Source organism: Heterocephalus glaber, unplaced genomic scaffold (assembly GCF_053883595.1).
Source record: "Heterocephalus glaber isolate CG9 unplaced genomic scaffold, H.glaber_assembly_v1.0 deba00000621, whole genome shotgun sequence".
NCBI lineage: Eukaryota > Metazoa > Chordata > Mammalia > Rodentia > Bathyergidae > Heterocephalus > Heterocephalus glaber.
The window spans coordinates 8,980,455-8,987,164 of NW_028258153.1; the positions used below are offsets into that span (position 1 = coordinate 8,980,455).

General features: G+C 43.8%; 1 pseudogene; it reads left to right on the forward strand.

The window, feature by feature from the left end:
- Nucleotides 1-4,749: 4,749 nt before the first annotated feature.
- LOC147829343 (high mobility group protein B1 pseudogene) lies at nt 4,750-6,295 on the forward strand (annotated as a pseudogene).
- Nucleotides 6,296-6,710: the final 415 nt, after the last annotated feature.

A 6,710-nucleotide genomic window follows, 5' to 3' on the forward strand; every position in this document is an offset into this window, starting at 1 on the left:
ATCCAAGGGTGGAAGATGCTCAAAGGTCACATGAGTCCACATGGTAAAAGAAAAACCCCACACATGTGAAAGATGATTGTACTTCTGGAGTTAGTGGTGATTCCCATTCAAATGTCTTGAGCCCTCACTTATCCCTCCCCTCCCTTCCTTCCTACTGGCACCTGGTATATAGCCTCAGTAGGGGAAAATGGGCCCAGTGTTTCTGAACCCCTAGCAAGCACAATTCAGGGAGTGTCATATCGCAACCACATTTTCTAGCACACACCATATAAGCAGCTAATGACACCACACCCTGCATTTTGGAAGGGCTCTGCTCTTTCTATGGCTTTGAAATATAACAGGCCATGAATCCCAGCTCAGCTAGATGTGCCTTTGAACCAGCTACTGAAGTTCTCTGTGCCTCAGTTTCTTCCACTGTCCGGTAGTAATCACAGACATCATGACGGTGAATCCTCATTAGCCACAGATCTCATCTTTGCAGATCACCCTACCCACTAAAATTCACCCAGTAAACCTAAAATTTGGGGGCAGGGGATTTGGCTCAGTGGCGCCCTGCCTGCCTGGCAAGTGCAAGGTCCTGAGTTCGATTCCCAGTACAAAAAAAAAAATACTAGCGATCGTTTCAAGGTCCCCGGTGGATATGGGCTGGGCAGTGATAACCAAGGTAAACATTCCCAACTGCAGCTGAACAAGCAGTAGTCTGCCTTCCTGTCTCAGCTCTCATACTGAAACAACTGACTTTTTTGTGGTATGGTTAGTGGAATATTGTGCATTTTTATACTCTCATTGGTGATTTCACTGTTTAGAATGTCCCCTAAGTGTGGTGCTGAAATGCTAAAACACATGTGTTAGATAAGCTTCATTCAGATGTGACACATAGCAGCTGTTGACCATGAGTTCAATGTTAATGAACCAAAAGTACATGTTAAATAAAGTGGCTTGAAGAAGAAATACATAAAACAAGATCACATATTGATCATTTGGTGAATCAGCTGGCAAGAGCCTAACACTTCCTGTAGCTCCCTTGGGAGCAGTGGCTCAGTATTCACACAGCCAGCGCTCAAGGTGGCTTTACAGAGCATAACTGCTACAAGTAACAAGCCCCAACTGCACCTCATAGAGGTACAGCGAGGATGCAATCAACAGATCTAAAGCACTTACGATGGTGCCTGCTATACCGCGAGCACTTAGTGAAAGCTGCGAAGGGCCAGGAGGGCAAGACAGGGAAGACCCAGTGTCAGAGATGCCTCCTCCCCAGCCTTAGCTCTCCTCTCGTCTGCATCGAGAAGCAGGATGACTCAAACTGCGCCATTCCTTTAGGACCTGTGGGCCATTCCAAGACGCTAAATTCCTTCTTAGAACAACTGTTATATGTAGAATCTTCTTACACGAACTAGATATTATTTTTCCCTAACAGGAATCCAGGTTCTGTAGAAGTGTAAAACCCTGACCTCTATTCGCTCCTCACTGCCCACAGGTGTATGCAATGATCCTGTTACCATGCCGCAGGTGAGCACCGAGACAGAGGACAAAATAGTAAGAATCTGGGGCCAGGGATTGAGCTCAGTGGTTCCACCACCTGCCTTACAACCGCAAGGTCCTGAGTTCGATCCCTGGTACAAAAAAAAAAAAAAAAAATTAAGAATCTGGTTGTACAGGCCACTTAGGTAGCTTAAGCGAGTCACCAGTAGTTTACAACTTATTCACAGACGTCCATTCTTTCTATTTCTTCTTTGGCCTTTGAACAACCCAACAGTGATGATGACACTTATCACTTACTAATAGCCAATGAAAAAGGATAATAATTATACTTCCTTGAAGAGGCTCAAAGTAACTTTGTAGTTCATGGAATTTATACTGCACCAGCTCCCTTATGCTCCATTTCAGCCTCCTGCAGGCCTCTGATGTTTGTCCTGGATGCTATGTGGCAGTCGGCTCTATGGTGTCAGAAGATTTGGGCCTCTCTCTGCTTACAGGTGACTACAACTGGGCATCCAGGAAAACAACTCATGCTCAGGTGGATTTTCAGAGGGCAAGAACCTGCTTTTATCACTGATGAAAGAAACCCATGCTACAATGGTGCAACAAAAACCAATGCTTTGAGTTCAACCGTTTTTCCAAAAGTACTCTGTAATGGTTTGAATAGTGTCCCCTGAAAAGATATACCCAAGTGCTAAACCTTGGTACCTATGAATGTGGCCTTATTTAGAAACAGGGGCTTTGCATATATAAGTAAGTTAAGGATCTTGAGATGAGATCATTCTGGATTTTAGAGACATTAAATCCAATGTTTGATGACTTCACGAGTAGAAAGAGAGAGAGATTTGGGACTCAAAAGACAAGAGACACACAGAAGACAGAGGCACGGGCTGAAGCTGTTCTACCACAAGCCAGGGAACAACAGAAGCCCCCAAAATCAGGCAAGAAATGGTTCACATCAGCATGGTGGCTCATGCCTATAACCCCAGCTACTTGAGAGGCTGAGACAGGAGGATCACAAATTCAAGACCAGCCTGAGCAACACAGTGAGACTTTGTCTAAAAATATGATCAGAAACTACTAGTGAACATTTAGATTTTAAAATGTATCATAGTAAAAGATACATTGCCCTTAATCCCTCTCAGAATAATCCTCTCGCTTTGAACACACTTATTCTTGGTACTCTCTGAGGCAGTTCTGGAAGTTCTCTTTTGGGAGAGTCTTCAGTTCTGCTGTCATGGCTGCCTTGATATCCTAATTCAATTCAAAAAATTTACTTTTCATGGTCCTTTTGACTTTGGAAAACAACCAGAAGTCACACGGTGCCAGATCCTATGAATAAGGAGGATGAGGACACTCTGTAAAATTTTTATAGAAATTCCCATACCAGAAGTAATTGTCATGGCGGAGTAATGTCATACTGCAGGATGACAACACTGGCCCATTTCTCTGGCTGTTTCCTATACACGTGGTTTCTTAAATACTCTAATAAGCTCTTTTAATATTCAGAGTCTACTGTAGTGTTCCTGGGTACAAACTCAGCTCACACAATTCCATCAAGGTCAAAAAGCAACATCACTTTGATGTTGAATCTTGACCGACACGATTTTTTTCACAGGAGGAGAACTGGGTGATTTCCATTGAGAACCCTAAACCTCGGTCTCCAGATCATAACCATAGACTTGGGCCAGGGTCAGTGGCTCACTGCCTGCCTGCCTCCCAAGCCCAAGGTCCTGTGTTTGAGCCTCATACCACGGAAAAAAAAACAAAAACATAACCATAGACTCAAGTTTCATTTCGCATGATTATATGAATTTAAAAGGTGAAGTCTGAAGCAGCATGGTTACACCACTCCAATGAAATTGACAAAATTTCACGTTAATTCGTTGTTCATGACCCATGATTTGCCACACGCTTTAAAACACACTTTCTCACAATGAGTTCAAGGCCAGCCTGAACTACATAGAAAGACCCTGTCTCAAAAAGAAACGACAAGAAAAACCAGAAGCACCCTCTCTCAACTCCAGCTCACACTGTTACTAGTGTTCGATACACCTCTTCTCACACTGATGATCTCCCCCTTTCCTTTATATCTTAGTTACTCTCAACATCACTGGAACACAACACCAGACACCCACAACTTTAAGGAGGAGAGGTTTATTTGGGCTCATGGTTTCACTCGTTGGTCAGGTGGCTCCAAAGCAGAAACGTGATGGCAGAGGACCAAGAAGGAGGAAAAGAGTGCTCAATCCATGGCAGCAGGGAAGAAGAGAGACAGGGCAGGAACTGGGACAAGTATACACCCTTCCAGGTCACACCTCCAGTGACCCACTTCCATCCAGGCTCCACCTCCTATTAGCACATTCAGCTACTAAACTCATCAACGGATGAGTCCACTGATGAGTACAGCACCCTCACCTTCCACACGCATGAGAATCTGGGGGGACAATTTAGACCTGAGCCATAACACGTCAGCTGGCACTCAGCAGCAACATTCCCTGTAGCTTCTGATCACACTTCCTTTTTAAAAAAAAAAAAAAAAAAAGGCTGGGGATGTGCCTCAGTGGCAGAACACACCTGGATTGGCGCCTCAGTGTCACCAAGGCGGGTGGTTGGCCCTAGGATGTAGCTCAATGGCAGAGTGCTTGCCTAGCACGTGTGAGGCCCTGAACTCAATCCCCAGTACTGGGGAGTTAGGGAGAGGGCATTTCACAATCCCTAGAGCTTGGGAGGGACCGTGGTTTGTCAATACCTTGATTTCAGACTTACTGACTTAGAGAACCAAGAAAGAATAAGTTTCTGCTGTTTTAAACTAAGCGAGTTTGAAGTAATTTTCCGTGTTAGCCCTAAGGAAGTGATAACACATGCCCAAAATGTTTCTTTCAGTTAGTAACAAAATCTTGAACCAAAAGGTCACTCAACTTTTATAGAGAAATCATCAGTGATATGGCCATTCGAAAACATCCATTTTCACTATTAGCCTCTCCTCAATGCAAACTGGAGCATCGTTACTGTTGTTTTGATCACTGTTTACCCGATTTTAGGATCAGTGTAGGGAAGCATGACACACAGAACCTCAAGCCATATAGAGATGGTGGACAGGATGAATCTTATATGACTCAGTCCTTACATGACTTCAGTCCCACGGAAGGTGAGCAAACAGTGAGTATATGGTTCAAAGATTGAACAAACCTTTTGCTTTCTTTGGGACTGAAGCTTAGGATAGGATCAGGCCGCGAGTCCTTCCTCCAGGCCTGGACTTGTTCTCAAGCCTCCTTGTGTTAGAAATGCTGACTGTGGCCCTGGAGGTGTAATTCAGTGGTAGAGCCCTTGCCTAACATGTATGAGGCCCTGGGTTCCATCCCCAGCATTGCAAAGGAAAAAAAGAAAAAAACAAAAAAAAAGGAATGCCTACTCAACTAGTCACTTATGAACCAGCCCTGGGCAGCTGAAGAGTAGGAGAAATGAGTAAGATTCACATTTCCTGGGACTTCGGATTCCTTCCTGGTACTACAGACATCCTTATTGTATACTCCACATCAGCTCACACAGAATGTCAGTCAGTATGAGTCCTTAAGAAAGAGGACAGTCAAGAGAGTAATGTTACAGAGCGGAGAGAGTGAGGTGGCTGAGTCTGGCTCCCGCTCTCACAGCCACTGCAGTCCACTGAGCTCCACAGAGACAGCGCCGGGGCAAGTGAGAGCCGGACGGGCATTGGGCGACTCTGTGCCTCGCTGAGGAAAACAAGTCAACATGGGCAAAGGAGAGCCTAAGAAGCCGAGAGGCAGGATGTCATCATATGCATTCTTTGTGCAAACTTGCCGAGAGGAGCACAAGAAGAAGCACCCAGATGCTTCCGTTAACTTCTCAGAGTTTTCTAAGAAGTGCTCAGAGAGGTGGAAGACCGTGTCTGCTAAAGAGAAAGGAAAATTTGAAGACATGGCAAAGGCGGACAAGGCCCGTTATGAAAGAGAAATGAAAACCTATATTCCTCCCAAAGGAGAAACAAAAAAGAAGTTCAAGGATCCCAATGCACCCAAGAGGCCTCCTTCGGCCTTCTTCTTGTTCTGTTCTGAGTATCGCCCAAAAATCAAAGGAGGACATCCTGGCCTTTCCATTGGTGATGTTGCAAAGAAACTGGGAGAAATGTGGAATAATACTGCAGCAGATGACAAGCAGCCTTACGAGAAGAAGGCCGCCAAGCTGAAGGAAAAGTATGAAAAGGACATCGCTGCCTACCGAGCTAAAGGAAAACCTGATGCAGCAAAAAGGGAGTTGTCAAGGCTGAAAAAAGCAAGAGAAAGAAGGAAGAGGAAGAAGGTGCGGAAGATGAAGAGGATGAAGATGAAGAAGATGATGATGATGACTAAGTGGGTTCTAGCGGGGGTTTTTTCTTGTCTATAAAGCATTTAACCCCCCTGTCCACAGCCCACTCCTTTTAAAGAAAAAAACTGAAATGTAAGGCTGTGTAAGATTTGTTTTTAAACTGTACAGTGTCTTTTTTTTGTATCGTTAACACACTACCGAATGTGTCTTTCGATAGCCCTGTCCTGGTGGTATTTCAATAGCCACTAACCTTGCCTGGTACAGTATGGGGGTTGTAAATTGGGATAGAAATTTAAAGCAGGTTCTTGTTGGTGCACAGCACAAATTAGTTATACATGGGGATGGTAGTTGTTCATCTTCAGTTGTCTCTGATGCAGCTTATACGAAATGTTGTTCTATTAACTGAATACCACTCTGTAATTGCAAAAAAAAAAGTTGCAGCTGTTTTGTTGACATTCTGAATGCTTCTAAGTAAATACAGTTTTTTTTATTTAAAAAAAAAAAAAAAGAAAGAAAACAGAAAGACGACAGTCAAGCCTGCAGTGGCCCTTCAGATCTCCCCATTTTACAGAAGAAAGAGATTTCCTCCAAATCCCACAGTGGGCTAACAGCTAGGACTAGGACGCAGGTCTCCTACCTCCCACTGGGTTGGGTTCACAGGGCCAGGTTACTCCGACATCTAACTGGAAGAATTTTGATAAAAGGAACATACAAACCAGGCGAAGGAAGGCTAAGGAAGTGATATCCAATAATTTTTAGAACATAAATATGTTACATTTGGAAAAAGGTTGGTAATTTTCTGAATTTTTTACAAGGCATGGACTTTGACATTATACAATTATGGATTTAAATACTGGCTCTCTGACATATTAGCTGTGACTTTGATTTTATTATTGAAATTCTGT